Raw genomic sequence first — 19,284 nt, 5'->3', positions numbered from 1 at the left:
AAAACCATTAAATTAAGGTCCCGAGACTATTTTACTAAGTTTGTCAATACACTTGAACTTTATGTAGAGATATAAACATGGATTAAGTTTGAGTTAATAGCCCAGATAGTCTATAGTGTATGAATAAAGTTGGGCGCTTTATTATGGAAAAACACTATGAATGCGGCCCGCTCAGTAGTTAGTACAAACTATGTAATCCTGAATCGTTCATGTGAATACATGAGAGTGGGGGCATCGTATGTAAATGGTTTGCATAAGACTGGAATCACGAAATAGTCACTTTTAGTTATAACGCCGTAAACTATATAAACTAACTTTTTCAATTACAATGACCTAGGTAACTTGATCTTAATCTTGAGCTAACTATAAACTTCTGTTCATTCAGTAGTATCCTTAGATCTGCATAGGTGAGGGCAGCTCATCATCGCTGGCCCAATAAGCCTCCAATTTCAGGGATAAGACCGAGTGGATAGCCAGGGACATATGGTGCAAAACGAAATTCGCTTCTACCTACTTCTGGGATAGTAGATAGGTTGTTCCCTTAAGGACTTAATCAAAGTCTTGAACAAGGGGCCCCACCTTCTCATTGGCCCGAGAAGGATTCAGGTTTTTAGGTTAGACCTTAAACAAATTGTTCAATAGTGGATCAGTGGGTCTTAAGGAGTAAGATGTAATCTCGGGGGTAAAATGGTATTTTGACCCAGCCAAGATTACGAACAACCTGTAAAGGATCGACTTACCCATCATGGTTATATCAGGTGGACAGATATATATCTATAGTGAAGGAAGTGCAACTACGAGTCTTTAGTGGAATGACTCGTTGGTTAACGAATATTGATTAAGCTTGATCTAAAAAGAGTTTAGCCAGTTAATCTCGAATCATTGGAGCCCATGATCTATAGGTCCATTAGGTTCCCCTACTAGCTCATATGAATTCAACTTAGAACAATATGTTTGAATAACTCGAATTGTTCAAATTAGGTAAAGAGAGAGAAACTAACAATTATATATGATATAAGTCGGTAAATATAAACTTTAAGCTTTATGTTTAAATATGATTTAAATAATAAAAATATGAATATGGATTCATATTTAGAAGCTTGGAAAGTTTTAAAACGGTCAAAGTTGTAAAAGTCAACATGTTGACTTTTGTTTTGAAAAACAAAACTTTGACCGAATTTATATTCAAATATGATTTGAACTTTAAAAAAATGAATGCGGATTCATACTCGGGAGGTCGGAATTAGTCAAGACAAATAAAATAGCAAAAAGTCAAAAAGTTGACTTTTGACTAAGAAAAGTCAAACGACTTTCACTTATGGTCAAATGACCAAATTGCCCTTTTGACTAATAAATTTATTACTAAATGTTAGTGAAAAATGTGGTAGCTTGTAATGAATTTATAAGCTACTAATTCCATTAATAGTTAATGGATTAATTAGGTGATGAGATTTCAAAAAGTAAATTGCATGCATTTTGCTTGTAATTTTCTTTATAAACTTCAATTTACAGAATGAGAAGACTTTGATGAAAATTTCATGAAAAATCTTTAAATGATACACTTCCTCCATCCATCTCTCTAAGATCTTAAACCCTAAACCCTAATCTTAGTCTGAGATTAGTAGGTCAACATAGTGGTTGTCCTTTGCTTATGATCTTCAGGCAAGAAGAAGTTTTGGAATGAAGGAGTTAAGAACTACAAAGGTAAGCTCATCGTTTACCCTCTCTATTCTTCGTTTAGGTCTATCGTTTAGTTGCAACATGTTTTTTTTCTAAATCGTTTAGATGCATATAGAGTATAGCATGATCCTTGTCTTCTGTTGCATGTTTCTCTGATGTTTTTGTTCCTTCATGTGGTATCAGAGCATGCTTAATTTTACTCATATGTATATGGTGGGTTCTTTCAATTTATATGATAAATTGTTGTTGTTGAACTAAAATGGATTAGTTATGGCTTTTGCTCTAAATTAAGTTGTTTATTTGGGTTTAAGTGAAGCTCAAATCGTCATACCTGATAATGGAATAGAGGATCCATTAACTTATAAATAGGCAATGAATCATGTGGACTGTGACCAATGGATCAAAGCCATGGACCTCGAAATGAAATTTATGTATTCCAATTCTGTCTGGACTCTAGTAGATCAACCAAATGATGTAAAACCTATTGGTGGTAAAGTACAGACTTTCAAAGCTCGACTAGTGGCAAAAGGTTATACACAAAAGGAGGGAGTGGATTATGAAAAAACTTTCTCTCCTATTGCCATGCTAAAGTTGATTAGAATACTCTTATCCATCGTAACTTTTTATGATTATGAAATTTGGAAGATGGATGTCAAGATAGCCTTTTTGAATGGAAATCTTAAGAGAGTATCTATATAGTCCAACCAGAGGGGTTTATACAAAAGGGTCAAGAACAAAAGGTTTGTAAGTTTCAAAATTCCATATATGGATTAAAACAAGCATCTAGATCTTAGAATATAAGGTTTGATACTGCGATCAAATCTTATGATTTTGAAGAAAATGTTGATGAACCTTGCGTTTACAAAAGGATCATCAATTTCAGTGTAGTATTCTTAGTTCTGTATGTAGATGACATTCTACTCATTGGGAATGATGTAGGTCATCTAACTGATATTAAGAAATGTCTAGGTACGTAATTCCAAATGAAAAATTTGGGAAATGCTCAATACGTTCTTCGTATCCAAATAGTTCGGAACAAAAAGAACAAAACACTAGCCATGTCTCAAACATCTTATATAGACAAAATGTTGTCAAGATATAAGATGCAGAATTCCAAAAAGGGTCTATTACCGTACATATATGGAATTCATTTATCAAAAGAACAATGTCCAAAGACACCTCAAGAAGTTGAGGATATGAGTAACATTCTCTATGCTTTTGTTGTTGGGAGCCTGATGTATGCAATGTTATGTACTATACCTGATAATTGCTATTCAGTAGGGATAGTTAGTAGATATTAGTCCAATCCTGGATGTGATCATTGGATAGCCGTTAGGAATATTCTAAAATATCTTGAAAGAACAAAAGACTACATGCTTGTGTATTGTTCTAAGGATCTGATCCTTACTAGATACACTGACTCTGATTTTTAATATGATAAAGATGCTAGAAAGTCTACATCGGGATCAATTTTCACTATGAATGGAGGAGCAGTAGTATGGAGAAGCATAAAACAATCCTGTATTGCTGACTCCACTATGGAAGCTTAATATGTAGCAGCCTGTGAAGCAACAAAGAAAGTAGTATGGCTTAAAAAGTTCTTAACAAATTTGGAAGTTGTTCCAAATATGCATCTGCCAATCACCTTATACTGTGACAATAGTGGTGCAGTTACAAATTCACGAGAACTTAGAAGTCATAAACGAGGAAACACATTGAACGAAAGTACCATCTTATCAGGGAAATCGTACATCGAGGAGATGTTACAGTAACAAAAATCTCCTCCGAGGAAAGCACACTGAATGCTTCTTATTAGTTTTCTAGGTTTCCTATTATGACGCGCCTATGATACACTTTTTCTAAATCACCTTGTTTGCATCATCATATCACAATTACACATGTATCTTGGAAACTAGTGTCGACTGAGTTGAACGAAAAAATATACAATATGGTTGAGGTATGTGTACATCATTTCTCATATTGAAATCATGTAAATATTACACACTTATTGTATACTTTGAGTTCTACTATGTTGAGGCTATTCTGCAGCTAATCATGCATATATTGATACTTTGTGCATGTGGATTGGTTTTGCACTAGGCTTGTTGCAGTTAGACACTATGTTGCCATTATGGGTCGTTAAGTTCTTTTTTTACACTTTTTGGTAGGTTATGAATAGTGAAAGCACACACTTAAGCACCTCTTGGACACTACTTAGGGGTTTGGCTCTATTGTTGTTGCATTTGGGCCCTTGGTTGCCATTTTTGGTTCTTAAGTTCTTTTTTCTCACTTTTTGGTAGGTTATGTGTAGGAAAAGCTCACACTTAAGTATTCTTTGGTTGTCTTTACAACTTATGTAGCTTTTGGACGCTATAAAGGTTGGTTTGGCACAATCGGGCAGTTAGTTTCCATTTCGAATAGTAAAGTCTTTTTTTTTTCACTTTTTGGTAGCTTAAGAGTTTGCAAAACTCACACTTAAGCATTGTTTGGTTGTCTTTACAGCTTAGGCACCTCTGTGACACTACTTAGGTTGGTTTGGCACTATTATTGTTGCACTCTGGCCCTTGGTTGCCATTTTGGGTTGTTAAGTCCTTTTTTCTCACTTTTTGATAGGATATGAGTAGGGAAAGCTCACACTTAAGCATTCTTTGGTTGTCTTTACATCTTATGCACCATTTGGATGCTATTTAGGTATGTTTGGCACTATAGTTGTTGCATTCTCTTTAATGCTTTGAATGATGTTTAGTCTCGGTTAGGATTTATTGTTAAGGCATTGAGTTTGTCGCTTGGTTGACTCTTTTTGCTAGGTTATGAGTTTCGAAATTACACATGAGCATTTTTACGTCATTTTTTGAGTTCGAGTGGTACTTAGACATGTTTTGAACACCTTTAGGTTCTTTAAAACTAAGTTTGTTGCACATACAAACATGGTTGCCATTGAAAGGCTTTTTTCACACTTTTTGAACATTCTGGTAGGTTATGAGTTACAAACTTATACTTAAGTGTTATTAGGTCGTTTGGAAGCTAAGACTTGTTTTGAATACCTTTTAGGTTTGTTTGAAATTTAAGTTTGTTGCACTTACACAGTTGGCATTCTTGGTCTTAAAGTGCTTTCTTCAACATTTTTTGAACTTTTTGGTACGTTATAAGTTATGAACTTATAGTTAAGGTTTGTTAGGTCATTTTCAAAGTTCATGTGATACTTAGACACTATTGTTGTTGCACTTAGATACCTCTTGCACACTACTTAGGTTGGTTTTGTAGCTCAGTTGACTCTTTTTCTACACTTTTTGAATTTTTGGTAGGTTATGAGTTACGAAATTACACTTAAGCATTGTTAGGTAGATTTTTAAGTTTGAGTGGTATTTAGACATGTTTGAAACACCTTTTAGGTTGTTTCAAACTAAGTTTGTTGCACATTAAACATGGTTGCCATTGAAGGGCTTTTTCCACACTTTTTGAAATTTTTGGTATGTTATGAGTTACAAACTTATACTTAAGTGTTATTAGGTCGTTTGGAAGCTAAGACGTGTTTTGAATACATTTTAGGTTTGTTTGAAATTGAGTTTGTTGTACTTACACACTTTGCATTTTGGGTCTTGAAGTGCTTTTTTCAACCTCGTTTGAACTTTTTGATACGTTATGAGTTACAAACTTACAATTGATATTTGTTAGGTCGTTTTGAAAGTTCAAGTGATAATTAGACACGTTTTCAACACATTTTAGGTTGGTATGACACTAGGTTTGTTGCACTTACACACATAGTCACCATTTTGGGTCTTGAAGTGGTTTTTTCACACTTTTTGAACTTTCTGCTAGGTTGTGAGTTATGAACTTACACTTGAGATGTTTTAGGTCGTTTTTTAATGCCAAGTGATTTGTAGACACGTTTTCAACACTTTTTAGGTTTGTTTTAAACTTAATTTTTTGAACTTAGACAGTTTGTTGCCATTTTAGGTCTTGAAATGCTCTTTTCTCCCTTTGTTTAACTTTTTGCTAGGTTGTGAGTAACAAACTTACACTTAAACTTTCTTAGATCGTCTTTAAAATTCAAGTGATACTTAGACACATTTTGAACACTTGTAAGGTTGGTTTGAGGCTAAGTTTATTGTACTTACACATTTGGTTGGCATTTTTTTTTTGTCTTGAAGTGATTTTTTCACAGTTTTTAACTTTGGTACGTTAGTAGTTACGAACTTACACTTAAGCTTTGTGAGGTTGTTTTCAAAGTTGAAGTATAAGTAGACACGGTTGGAACAGTTTTTAAGTTTGTTTGAGACTAAGTCTGTTGCACTTACATACCTGGTTGCCAGTTTTAGGTCCTCAATGCTTTTTTTTACTTTTTTTGAACATTTTAACCAGTTATGAGTTACAAACTTACACGTATGCATTATTAGGAGGTTTTAAACTCGTTTTATTTGTTTAGAACTAAGTTGGTTGCACTTGTACCCTTGGTTGACAAGCTAGGTCTTAAAGTGCTTTTCTCGCACTTTTTGAAATTTTGGTTGGTTGTGATTTACGAACCTATACTTAAGCATTTTTCGATCGTTTTGAAAGCTTACACACATTTTAAACTCTTTTTAGGTTGGTTTGAAACAAAGTTTGTTGCACTTACACACTTGGTTGCCATTTTCGGTTTTGAAGTGATTTTTTCACACTTTTTGAATTTTCTGATAGGTTATGATTTATGAAATTACACGTAAGTTTTGTTAGGTTGGTTTGAGACTCAGTTTTTGCACTTACGCAGTTGATTTCCATTTTGGATATTAAAGTGCTTTTTGTACACTTTTTGAAGTCTTTGGTAGGTTATGAGTTAAGAAATTACACATGAGCATTGTTAGGTGATTTTTAAGTTCAAGTGGTAGTTAGACATGTTTTGAACACCTTTTAGGTTGTTTAAAACTAAGTTTGTTGCACATACATACATGGTTGCCATTGAAAAGCTTTTTTCACACTTTTTGAACTTTTTGGTAAGTTATGAGTTACAAACTTATACTTAAGCGTTATTATGTCGTTTGGAAACTAAGATGTGTTTTGAATACATTTTAGGTTTGTTTGAAATTTCAGTTTGTTGCACTTACACAGTTGGCATTCTGGGTCTTGAAGTGCTTTTTCAACCTTTTTTTAACTTTTTGGTACGTCATGAGTTACGAACTTATGTTAAGGTTTGTTAGGTCATTTTGAAAGATCAAGTGATACCCAGATACATTTTGAAAATATTTTAGGTTTGTTTGACATAAGTTTGTTGCACTTACACACATTGCTATTTTAGGTCTTGAAGTGATTTTTTCACACTTGTTGAAATTTCTACCAGGTTGTGAGTTATCACCTTACAGTTAAGATGTCTTAGGTCGTTTTTTAAGGTCCAAGTGATACATAGACATGTTCTCAACACTTTTTAGGTTTGTTTTAGATTTAGTTTGTCGAACTTACACACTTTGTTGCCATTCGGGTCTTGAAATGCTCTTTTCTCCCTTTTGTTTTTTTTTTAACTTTTTGCTAGGTTATAAGTAACAAACTTACACTTAAGCTTTGTTAGATCCTCTTTAAAACTTAAGTGATACTTGGACACATTTTTAACACTTTTAAGGTTGGTTTGAGGCTAAGTTTGTTGTACTTACACATTTGGTTGGCATTTTTTTTTTGTCTTTAAAGTGCTTTTTTCACAGTTTTTAACTTTTTGGTACGTTAGAAGTTACAAACTTACACTTAAGCTTTGTGGGGTTGTTTTCAAAGTTCAAGTGATAATTAGACACGGTTGGAACACTTTTTAAGTTTGTTTGAGACTAAGTCTGTTGCACTTACATATCTAGTTGCCATTTTGGGTCCTCAATGCTTTTTTCACCTTTTTTGTACATTTTAGCCGGTTATGAATTACAAACTTACACTTATGCATTGTTAGGAGGTTTTAAACTCTTTTTATTTTGGTTTGGAACTAATTTTGTTGCACTTGCACCCTTAGTTGACATTTTTGGGTCTTAGAGTGCTTTTATCAGACGTTTTGAAAATTTGGTCGGTTGTGATTTATGAACTTACGCTTAAGCATTGTTCGGTCGTTCTGAAAGTTTTCACACATTTTGAACTCTTCTTAGGTTGATTTGAAGCAAAGTTTGTTGCACATACACACTTGGTTGCCTTTTTCGGTCTTATAGTGCTTTTTGCACACTTTTTGAACTTCTTGGTAGGTTATGATTTACGAAATTACACTTAAGTTTTGTTAGATCGTTTTGATAGTTTAAGTGATACTTAAACACGTTTTGAACACCTTTTAGGTTGGTTTGAGATTATGTTTGTTGCACTCATGAACTTGGTTGCCACTTTGTGTCTTGAAATTTTTGGAAGGTGATGAGTTACTAACTTACAATTGAGCATTGTTAGGTCGTTTTAAACACATTTTATGTTGGTTTGGAACTAAGTTCTTTTCGCTTACACACTTGGTTGACATGTTGGGACCTTAAATTTCTTTTTTCAAACTTTTTGAACTTTTTAGTGGGTTATGAGGTATGAACTTACACTTAAACATTATAAGGTCATTTTATGAACTGTTTAGGTTAGTTTAAAACAATGTTTGTTGCACTCATAACATTGCTTGACATGTAGGTTATATATATATATATATATATATATATATATATTATTTATTTAATGAAAGTAAAGGTAAAGAGTATTTTGTTGAACAATCGTGTAGGAAGTTAAATGATCGTATGGAAAGATAGATGATCGCGTAAGAAGTAAACAATTGTTTGAAGGTAGAAAGCTAAACTATTGGGTATGAGGGTAAACAGTCGTTTAGAAAGCTAAATGATCGTGTAGGAGGTTGTAGGATAAATGATCCTAATAATACAATCCGACAACCCAAACCTACACATATTTTACGCGTTGGGTTTGGTTGGGTTGGAAAATGAATTCAGGTTATTCGGATTACCAACCCAACCAACCCGAAAATATCGGTTGGGTTGAGAATGTCACCTAACCATACCCAACCCGTTTACACCCTTATAGTCATCCTCGCATGAGATTATACCATTATCCATTGAACTAAGGAATAGACCTCGAGTCTGATGGATGTTGGAGGTTGAAGAATCTATGAAAGGACATCTAAGGCTAAGTAAGGAAAAATAAAAGGAAGTTCATTTCTAAGAAAAGTGATGATCTCATTTTGCTTGCTGGAAGATAGCGAGTGATCACTCAACAATGGACACTAAGAGAAAACAACTAGGAATGAATACCTATCCATTACTGGAATCAAACCAGTGTGTTCAAAAGACAATGTCCTAACCACCGGACGAAAGTGACTAAAAAGCCACTCTTCACATACCTCATCTCCGAGAATAAAAGTGATTAGTTTTGTTATATGCAATTTCACAATTTCATTTGTTTTTATGTTAGTGATTTCTTATGTGAATTTGGTGGGTCTCTTCCCTTCCTTCATGTTCCCTTACTGACCCAGTGACACACCAACCATGCCCCTTCTCTTTCTTTAATTATAAAGCCCTCTATCTTTGTCTTTCGTCCTCCATAATGTTCATCCTATACAAATAGTTAAGTGAGGCCTCATTTTTTCTAATTTAAAAAAGAAAATTGGGGTTTCCTATCCCAACTATAATGAAATACAAAATAGTGTTCTTATATGAATAAAAATTCTAAGATTACTTGAGTCCATTTACGATCTCAAGTTTTCAGACATGTTGCACTTCTACTTGGGTCGAGGTCGCCACTCGACCCTAAGACGGATCAAAGAAGAGTGGGAAACCTCTTGGTGATTTTGGAATTCAACATCTTAGAAGGGATGTATAAGTTGAAAATAGGTATAAGGAAGGACTGTCTATTTCAAAGGATATGGTCGAGCTTCCCCCTTGTGGTTGACCACCTAGACGATCTATACTAATCAATGAGGTTCACATATTGGTGAATCATGAATACTAGATTCTTGTAATAAGGCCTCCATATCTCCAACATCTTCTTCTTCTTTAGCATCGAACATTTTTTCTCATCTTCCTAAGCATCTTTTTCTTCTTCTTCTTCTCTAGCATCTTTCCCTTCTTCTGTGACTAGTCTTCTTTTTCCTTAGCTTATTCTCAAACATCGAGCGACACCAATTGATTGAAGAGAGCGGCAAAAACCAAAATCCTTTCGATTTGGTAGTTTGATCTATGATTTCTCATTCATGGACGTTGATAAGATCCTTCCATTTAGCAGCATTGGAGATTTAGCTTTCTTACTCATCTTTATGTTCTTCTTTCTTTTCTTATCTTATGAAAGATTGATCGGTCTCGAATGAGATCCTTATACTTAGGCGAGGCTTATTTCAAACTCCAAACTCTATTTCCTTTTCTTTACATTTCAATGCTTGTAAATCCAAGTACCAAGAGTGACCACGCGAGAGGCTGATGGAAGGAGATCGTGATAAGAGCGACAACTTCAACATCAAACTCTAAGGATAGAGGAAGGCAATGGACTGCTACTCTAGACCTTCACTGGCTTTCATCAAAGTCATTATTATTGCTTCTTTTTCTCTTATAATGTGGTAAGATAAAGAGACTGATCAAGAACTATCTGAGCTAGTCCAAAAACCTGAACCATCTCTTTTTACTTTGCTAGACGGAAAACAAGATTACTTGTGCTCTATTTATGAGGAGGTGGAAAACCTTACTCAGGGATGATACTCGTGCCTTTTAGATCTTTTTCCTTCTGTAGCGGATAGACAATAGGAAATAAGCCTTAATTCACTCATCAATCTCATTCCCAAATCATGAAGGACTCCCGATGTTCTTCTTCTTCTTTTTTATTGGGTTCTCTTCCCGTTCAAAGATGAATCCCAAGATGAAAATCAGCCTCGAAGGATTCAAGGCTCTATCGAATAGAGATCCAAGGACTGACCAAGATTAAAGAACAATTCTTTTATCTAAGAGAATTGCTAGAGGAATTTAGATTTCACCAAACCCGATCTTAGTTGTAGATGCTACAAAGGTATTCAGTGAGTCTGCTTTCCCTGATTGAGTGGGGTCACGCCTAGAGATGTCCACGAGGTGGGGCAGCGTCGGGTATGCCACTCCCCATCCTCGTCCTCACCAATTATCCTATTTCCCATCCCCACCAATTTCCTTGTGGGAAATAGGGCGAGGATTCTCTACAAGGATTGGGTTCCCAACGGAAAAATATTCTCCATTTGTTTTTTTTAAGTTTAATCTCATTTTTCAATCCACGTTTACTTTAAATGTATATACATTTCCAATGTTGTTTTATTTTCGATAGAATATTGTCAATTTTCTTATTTAAAACAATTCAAAATGTCAACTTATCATTGTTAATAAAAATAAAAATTCAACTATTCGAAAATACATTTAGAAATCCATCCATAAAATTCAAAATTCCATACAAAAAGTCAAAGATCAATCCATAAGTATTTTAACAAAGTCTCCAATTATATCATATTTTTTAAGACACAACATATTTTAAAAAAAAATGTTTACAAATCACAAGTAAAGCGCAACATATACATATACTTTTGATGAAAATTTCACAACATAGAAAGGAAATTAGGGGAAAAGGAAATAAAGAAATGGAGTAGAGAAAAAAAGGAAAAGAAGAACATCAAAATAGTTTTTTTTTTTTTTTTACTCTTTAACATATTATTAACAAGTAAATAAAAAAAATACTATATTTATATATCATTATATATATATATTTATATTAAAGAATATTTATGTTCAAGGCAGGGTGGGGAATTGGGGCAGGGGTAGGGTTAGGGTCGGGGTCGTAGAATGTATTCCCTGTCTCCAGCCACATATTGCCAACGAGGAAACGTTTCCCCACTCCCTCCCCCATTCCCCGTGTAATTGAGGATTCTCCATCCCATTCTGAGTGGGTCCTTGTGGGTTAAATGGACATCTCTAGTCAGGCCTAGTTTACCATCTCAATGAACAAAGGATTGAGTTTGGATTGAAAGAGCTTAACCATAGAGAACTCGGAATGTGTCTAAATTGAGTGAACAAGGCTTGGGGCAACGATCAATACGAAAGGGAAGACCAAGAGTCATGATCAGTTTCCTCAATCTTGTGGAGGAAGTTGCTTTCGTCATAGTCGCTGTCTTATAATAGTACTATTATCAAAAGATAGAATTCTTTTTTATTAAGCTTGATCTAGAAAGAGCAACTAAGCGTGAAGGGTGCGCGAGGTAGGGAAGAGTTAGCACGGGAATTTTTTCACTTTCACTTTCCAAGGTTCAAAGAATTTGAGACGATGTTATGGATCGAAGAAGATCAACCTGAAAATAGGTTCTGTATTAGCCGTTGTCTAACTTCAAAGACTGTGAGGCAAACAAAGTACTCGATTCAGAGTCAAATGAATAAGTACGACCGAAGAACTACTTTTTCTATAGAAAAAGTCGGTCAAGTATGAAAGGTCTGAAGGACTGAGAGTTGAGAGGATTTCCTTTCTCTTTCTTTCTCGAATTCTTGAATGAGTTCCTTCAAGCTAGGTCAAAACAATAGGAAGACATAAACGTTCCATCTCGAACATATTAGGTGTACCGACTGATTTAGAATGAATAAGCATGGAATAGGAAGAAAATCGATCTTACAACTTTTCTTTGAGTAATATCGTTATGAAACAGTTTGCACTCTCGAGAAATTGAAGAGAGAAGATTATACGATACGAGACTGGTTGTCCAATGAGATACTACGATGACCTAACTAATGCCATGTCAGCCCAGCACGCTTTCTTTACTTAAATGTCGGGACACTATCCAAAAAATTATATCTACCCGAGACCAAAGTTTGTGCATCATATTTCTACCCGAGACCAAGATTTGGACAGATCCAAAAGTATCCCCTTAAGAAGTAACAGTGGCAGGTCTCGCTCTCCTTTCTTTTGTTCTTTCTTTGCTATATCATATTTCTAATAGAAAGCTAAATAATCTGGAACTTGATAAGTTCCATAAATTAATCCGACTATCGATGGCCTAAGAGTATAATGGAAGAAAGAGAATATGAATATAAACAAGTCCTTTGGACGGGTCCTTTGGGGCATGTCAAATTTGAATTGAGGTACAGTTCTTTCTATTTTAGAAAGCTGGAAAAGACATATTTTTCTCATTCAGGTCAAAGAGCTCACGAGAGGAAGGAAGCTCACCTCGAATAGTCTTGAATCGGGTTACTTTCAATATTGCTTAGGAAAATGAGACCCAAACGTAATGACTCTAATACACCCTATACACAAATACCGGAATGCAAGGTTCAACTCTAGATTTAAAATGGTAGGGCATTAGGCTTGCTCCTCATTATCTTTTTATCTTGAATTTATTTATGAGGAGCTGGTCGGCTCTCATTTCCATCCAAGTTTCAATTGATCACTCATCGTTCATAGCCCTAGCGCATGAGATCGGAAAGAGTAGTCTACGTAGTAGTAAGGTCAACAATGTTGCTACTATTTGTTTAGTTTGATCGGTTTCACACTAAGGCATGCTTTTCCTTTAATGAGGTCTGATGAAAGAGATCTAAGGAAATGCCCTGCTGATCAACGGATAAGGCCACCTCTTAAAAAAGTATGGGGACATCATTGTACTTTGCTCTTTGGGATAGCATTTCTTCCTTCTATCAGGCACCTCTCATCCTCTCTTTCTCGTGAAACTAATAAGAAGAAGAGCATAAAAGAGAGAATGAAAGAGTCAACTGAAAGAGCACTCTTGATAAAGTTACCTTTCAAACTCTTTCAAGTCAAGATCTCATTATTCATTTTTCGTTATCGCTTTACAAGAATGCTACTTCCAAGATTACTTTCTCATGCACCACCTCTCACGTTAGTGAATTGAACCTGTCCTTTTGACCATTTTTATTCATTTGCACTCTGTACTCCCCTCCGAAGTTCGTAGAAATCAGTTTTCACTCTTTTACACTCTTCTTTCATTCAAAATGAAAAGGACGAAAAAATGGGGACTGATTCTGATTCTAGATAAAGAGGAGGAACCCCACCAATCCTCAAAAGTGGAAGAAATCCGAGACTTACTAGCTCGATTTGGCCCGAGGCTTTAGTAGCTTTCTGATAGAGTGGCACAATAAAGAGAACTACTTCCTTTTCAAGTGGGATAACTACTACTGCCCTTGAATGCACTTTGACCCATCCCTTCTACCTATCTGGCTGGTGAATCTAGATTCCTCCTTATCACCTTCAGTCTCTTTTCGGTATGGCCTTGCTCTTTCTAACATGTATGCCCCTGTCTCTCTTCAAGTGCCTCGTATGAGATTCCTTTCTTATAGACTCGTCAGACAGTGGATTTGGCGATCTCTCTATAAACCTTTCTCACTTCGACTTAGGAAAAGAGGCCAGGTTTGATATATGTCCTCCAAGTCTATTTGCTTGAAAACCTGAAAAGCCTTAAAAGCAAAAATTAGGCTAAATAAGGAAGACAGAACGGTAGGAGAAAAGAGAAAGCTCGTCGCTTCTCAAATTCCTCACCTTAAATGAACGAGTTTGGAGGACCATTTTGAAGGTTAATATGGATTTCTAAGTCCTTCGGACATGCGATCTTTAAAGAGGTATCAAAATCTAAGATTCAAGCCCTCTGGTTCAACCTTTGTCCCCTCCCACTAAGTGGAGCGGTCTCACTCCCTTCCGTCGCCAACTCTCGATCGGAGTGGACTATAAAAGCTTTCAATGTATTTCTAAGGACAAATCTTTCACTCACATAGAAGTGAAAACTTGTGATTAGATAGTCCTGAAGACAAAAGTGACAGGAAGAAGTGGCATTTGGAAGTGTTGCTGATAAAGCCCACGGAGTGGAAGGATCAATGAAATATGATTGATACCTCAAACTATCTTTCTTTAGCTAACGACAAGCCAAGAGCTAAAAGTGAGAATCGAATTTCATTCAAAAGAAAGTGCTCAAGGAGGGGAGGTATCGAATCGACCAATCGAAAGCTTCTTTCCTGAAACTTGTTCGAGTGGAATGAGTCGGGCCTTTCTTGCTTTGTCTTCCTTCACTTAGGAAGCGATATTAACCAAGTGTGATAGGCCACAACCTCTCGCATATTCTTCTTTACCTCTTTCTTTATCGTTCTTTGAACCTGGCTCGACTCGTATCTAGAAATTAGGCAACTTGATTAGAGGGAAATTTAGTCCCAATTCTCGCTTCAAGGGAATGAGAAGGATCAGAATCGGCCAAGGAGAAGGAGAATGAGAGGTTCAAAGTATTTGAGAAGCTAACGAGTTTCACCTAGTAGAATAGTTCAAGATGAAATAATAGAAACGAAAGTAGAACATTTCTCATTTGAAGGGGATCGAAGGGCCAGGGAATCAATATGCTAAGGCATGGCCTAGTATGAATTAGTTAGATAGATTCAGCCTTGAGGTAGTAAGAAAGGACTCCTTCCTTTTTCATTCCTCTTATCTCTGCCCCTAGGCTTTCACAACGAGACTGAAGTGAGTTAAGGATACATAAGGAATTCGAGAACAAAAAATATCGAAAAAGATAAGGTTTCCCCCTTGTAATAAGATAAAGAAGATCAGAGGTTGTAGTAGGATAGGCATCCCTTTTAGTTGTGGTTGCAAAAGGCAATACGACCAGACCATCCCCTCACATACTGAGGATGTACTGATTCCAACCTAAAGAGAAAGCTTACTCTCGCTTCACACTTGCTATATTCGTCTAATCCAATCATGACCATACCACCACTTCATTAAGAGCTCTCATTCCCTCAGACGTCACTGGGACAAGAGCTGCAGATTCTAAAACCTCTCACCCGAGTTCAATTTTTGGTTTTGTTGTTGTTGATTTAGTGGTTGATCTTGCGAAGATGAAAAGCTATTATTATTAATATTATGTATGATGAATGAGTAAACTCTACAAATTCGGAAGTCAAAGTGCTTGTGCACAAGGTAGAAACTTTCTAGCAGCATTGGATAATGAACATTCGGGGGAAGGAAGGCCCGAAGGAATTGTTAATTCCACTGAATCTTCTTCTTCTCATCCCTTAATCCTAATTCACAATGTAAGAAGATGGATCTGAACGATATAAGAAGATGCAAAAGACCAAATTAAGAGGTGCTTGATCGAGCTAAGGGTTGCTTTCGAGGCCCTCGCAACAGGAAAAGGTTTCTCAAATTTGAAAGGAAAAACCCAGGTTCCAAACCAGTACACTAAAAAATAAAAAGAAGTGAGCCTTCAAATTAGAAGAACATAATGAATAAGATCAGAAGAGCATCTAAAAGGAAGGAAAGAGATACAAAAGACATTCTTAAGAATTAAGGAAGCATTGAATTTTGATGCATAAGGAGTCTCACAAAGAAGAGGTTAGGAGCTTCGCTTCGAGCCTTGAGGTTTAAAAAGATAGATAGATCCTCGTACATCCCAACCCAAACCCTGGAGGGGTTGGTGGGAAGAGGATGCTTCATCCATCCATGTAAAAAGTAGGACATTTTCTCGGGCCTAGATCCTGTTCTACGGTAGGTTACACAGCAAGCACTAGAGAAAGGTATGCTTCAAGGTCTTCTGGAAGAAAAAGAGCTCCAGCGGCTAAATGATAAGCAGAAAGATATTCCATGATAAGACTCCTAATCACTTATTTATGGGGGTTCACACCCGTTTTCTAGCTTTGTCCCACTCGAGCAGACAGACTCTTTCTCCCTTTCTCTAGCAGTGGCTCATACCATGGTGAGATGATAGAATTCAAAGAAGAAAAAGAAATATGACCTTTAAAGAAACAAGACACGACTCAACTCGGGGGAAGAGGAATTGAATAACTCGCCATAAGCAGAAGAAATATGAAAACTGACTAGAAGACTCATAAATGGAAACAAGTCAAGAGAGCTCTTTCCGTTGAGGTCTTCATAGGTTCAGTTAGAGGAAGTTAGTAGCTCGCCCCATATAGTGGAGAATAAGATGGCAAATGATTTAGACCTTTCCTTATAGTTAGGGAGCCACGAAGCAGACTTATCCTTTGTGAAAAGCCTCGAGCTAATTCCAAGCTTGGAGAATAATGGGTCAACACTGATGGTGGTTTCGATTCGTGATTGTGAGAAAATTTTGAGGATTTGAAAGCTACGAAGATAAGTATTTTCCTTAACCCTAATTTGTTTTAATTAGGGCTTCCTAAGCATGTTAACGTATAAATTGATTTAGATGCATTTATAGTAATTTTGATTCGTTCTTCCAGTGCGCATTTCTCATTTATCCATCATGTGGTATCAGAGCATGCTTAATTTTAGTCATTTGCATATGGTGGGTTTCAATTTATTTGATAAATTATTGTGGCATGAACTAAAATAGATATATTGTGGTTTCAGTCGTAAATTAGGTTTAAATTTGTAATAATTATTATAATTAGTCCGATTTGTGGTTTAATTTAATTTTGCAAAAGGTATGTAATTTTAGTGGAGTCATTAGAGTTGAAATTAGGTTGTAATTGCTTCAAATGGGAGAGAGAAAAGCTAAAAATTTGTAGAAAATGAAAGATAGACCCAGTTTCTGACCCAAGACCCGGTCGGTGACCCATCGTTTAGTCCCCTCTCAGTGATCGTGTACACACACGCATTATGTGTACGACTTTCTGTTTCTTCTGGTTGCCTACAACCCATGCACCCATTCGAATTCTCTCACAACCGAGGCTCGATCCGTCCTTTTATCTGACCCGATCAGGTGGCCTACGTGTCTGGCAAGGTTTTGGGTCGGTTCAAACCCAAGTGTTGGGTTTTGGGTCGATTCACTGTAGTTTTAGTGGTTTTCCAATCGGTTCATGTTGTCCGCTAGCAGTTTGTGTACTCTACAAAATTATTATTGTAATAATTTAGTTTTTAGCTTAACTTAGAAGCCAAAACTAATCCATTTTAGAGTGCTTTAATTAAATATGCTTGTGATATATGTTTTGATTATGTTTAAATAGTATGTCATATAGATTTAAAATCCCACCATAGGTTAACATGTTAATGCATTATTGAAAGTATGTTATAATAGTTATAATGTATTGCATGCATGCTAATTAATTAATATGATTCATTAATTGTTTAATTAATTAAGTTAATATTGATTAAATATGATTTAATGACATTAATTAATTAATTATTGATTTATTTAACTTAATTTAATATGATTTAATTAAAAGGTAAATAATTCAAAAATCCATATTAATTAATTTGTTTATATAATGTTTATATATTGTTAGATGAATGTTATAGGTTTGTCTAAAGTTTTTATAAGTGTTATAAAATAAATTAGACATTTAAAATCTATAAAAAAGATAAGTTGCATGCTCACCTAGGTTAAAAACATATATTCGGAATTTCATAGAATTAGGTTTATGTTTTGTAAAATTGGTTACAAGAGGCTCACCTGATTCAATCTTGTCAACAAATCAGATAAGATGACTAAGGTTGGAGGTTCTTAAGTTAACAATTTATAAAACACCTGCTACCTGGAGATTGCAATCAGTTCTTCAGCTCAGTTAACCTAGTTTTATGAGTATGCATGAGAGATGTGAGGTAATAAAATTGGTTTATCACCTAGACATTGTAGGTTTAAATCTGATATAATTTTTATGTTGGATGTTTGGCTTAGGATATGTTTAAGTTAGCCTAAATATGATCGTATTTTTCTGAGTACCCTTTAAAACCATCTTAGAACACTTCAGTTAGAGAAAAGCAGCATACTTTTAGCTTCAATGTCTCTAGAAGTTTACACCGCAGGTCCATGCAGGACTTTGGGTCATGCATAAGATCAGACTCCTTTTAGAGAGTGTTGGCATGGACCAATATCAATGTGAATAGAGGAAGTAGTTCATAAAGTGGGTGAGGGATATGTGACAACACATCCCACAATCTCTTCCATTGTGTCGCACCACGAGAATCCTATAATGCACCTGCTTGTCTGCCCTGGAACGACGTTCCCTTCAGAGGGTTAAATTATAAGATTCAGAAATCTTGAAACTCCATACATGGATATGCTCTCTTATATCAGTTTTCATATCGTCTTTCCACTTTCGGAAGAATAATGATTCTTATCTCTGAGATCTGAAAATGGAGAACTACACTTACAAGAATTACAAAGTTGTTAGTATATTCTTGATCAAACTAGTGGTAACTAAGTGCTAAGCGAATATAAGGACTTCAAGAGTTAGAATTTGGTGAAGATTATCTTGGTTCAAAGGAGGAGTAATCGACTACCCTTTGGTAGAGGTTATTCTGAACCTTTGAAATATCGTTGCAAAATTTAATAATTATGGGTATGTTCTTAACATTTACTAAATAATTGGTTCTTAAAGGATTGTAGTTTTTTTACTAAATAAACTATGTTTTGTTTTTTAGCATGAATAGCTCAATAGTACAACTTTTAGCTTCTGAGAAACTTACCGACGATAATTATTGGACTTGGAAATCAATACAATACTAGTTGTAGATGATTTAAAGTTTTCTTAACGGAGGAACATCCACTAGCCCTAGCCTCAAATGCTAACCAAAATGTTCGTTAAGCATATGATCGATGAGTTAAGGCCAATGAAAATGCATGTACATATATGTAATTGAAGCTCGACAAACATTAATTTGCTTCATAGAATAGTTGATTTTTTCTTGAAGCAAAAATGTTAACAAGTTTTTTCAAAGCTACAACAAATC

Source organism: Cucumis melo, chromosome 8 (genome assembly GCF_025177605.1).
Source record: "Cucumis melo cultivar AY chromosome 8, USDA_Cmelo_AY_1.0, whole genome shotgun sequence".
NCBI lineage: Eukaryota > Viridiplantae > Streptophyta > Magnoliopsida > Cucurbitales > Cucurbitaceae > Cucumis > Cucumis melo.
Note: the sequence above shows the minus strand (reverse complement) of the source record.